Below are 1,488 nucleotides of genomic sequence, written 5' to 3'. Positions count from 1 at the left end.
GACAGCCTTGGAGACCCTGTGGGCAGTTCCACTCTGTCCTCTAGGGGCGCTGTGGGTCAGAATGGACCCCACGGCAGTGGGTGTGGTTTGGGCTTTGTTTCCAATTGACTGGCTGGCAAGGCACTTGGGTTTTTGGTATTAGTCCCTGAGTGATGCAGTTAGGCACTCAGGTCCGCCAGAAGAAAGCAGTTCAGATGCGGTTGGCATTGACTGCCTGGGTGGCAGCGAGTGCTGTTTGCTTTGAGGGCCACTCCACAGCCCTCCTCTTAGCTGCCCATGCCCTGGATTTAGCTGGGGCATCCTTGTTTCAAGGACAGCTGAGGGGATGGTTTTCTTAATGAAAACTGTGCAAAATCAGGGGGGTGGGCTGGCCCTCCGGCCTCCTCCAACAGAGGGGACAGTGCAGGCTGGAAGCACCCCACTGTGTGTGTCGATGAGCACACCTAGCTCCCCAGTTTCATTTTCTAAAGACCGCTCTTCAATAAAAGGAGCAAAGGGTCCTTGAGAAATGCCCGATTCTAGGACTCAGGTAGGAAACACGTAATAGGAGCCTAGAGCATCTTCTAGTACCAGAAAGTGGGGGGTAAAAATGCCACCAAGGACTTCCAGTAAGATGGAGGAGTAGGCAGACAAGCCACACAGACCCTCCTCAACAAAGAAAAGAGAAACCAATCGACAGAGATACAGAAGATAATCCTGGAGCCCTGAGCTTTGAAAGGAAGGATACAGAAGTGGATTAGGCACCAACTAGTGGAAAAACCTGAACAAAAACAGTGAGTACAGAGACGGTCAGAGCTGCAGGCTGCCAGCTACTCCAACGGGACTAACAGCCTGAATATTTCCAAGTGGTGTTGGGACCTAAGAATTGATCTAAAGATCAGCCCTGGTCACCAAGGGCTCCAGGGGCAACTGTGCTGGTGGCCTATGACTAGGAAGGGAAACAGCAAGGAGAGAGACCACCTGAGCTATGGACTTTCCACTGTCCGGAGGGCACAGCCATTTTGATTGTTTACATGTGGCAGCCATTTGGGTATTTAAAGTGACCAAGGGCACAGCCATTTTGAATGTTTACAAGCAGTGGCCATTTTGGATATTTAAAGTGACCGAGGGTTCAGCCATTTTGAAGCTTTATAAGTGGCAACCATTTTGGATTTTAAAGTGATAGCATTCTCATTCAGATTCCAGGGACCTAAGAATAGGCTCTGTTTGCCAAGGTCAGCAAGGACATACAAGAGGCTGACAACAGGAAAGGAGACAGGTGGTGAGTGTATAAGTGCTGCCCACTAGCGAATACAGGAGCACAGTACCCTGCTTGTGTAAATAACATACAAACAAAACAAAACAAAAATCGTGGCAAGTCACTCCAACATACAATGTCCAATTAAATATAAACACAAAAATGTCACAATGCCTCAGAGACAACAGAGCATCACAGTCCACACAAAGAAGCAAGATAAAGCAGGAGAAACAAGGGACCAGGATACAGAC

This window comes from Orycteropus afer, unplaced genomic scaffold, assembly GCF_000298275.1.
Source record: "Orycteropus afer afer isolate SDZICR_OR568_19922 unplaced genomic scaffold, OryAfe1.0 scaffold00018, whole genome shotgun sequence".
NCBI classification, from domain to species: Eukaryota; Metazoa; Chordata; class Mammalia; order Tubulidentata; family Orycteropodidae; genus Orycteropus; species Orycteropus afer.
This window is presented reverse-complemented; position numbering follows the sequence as displayed.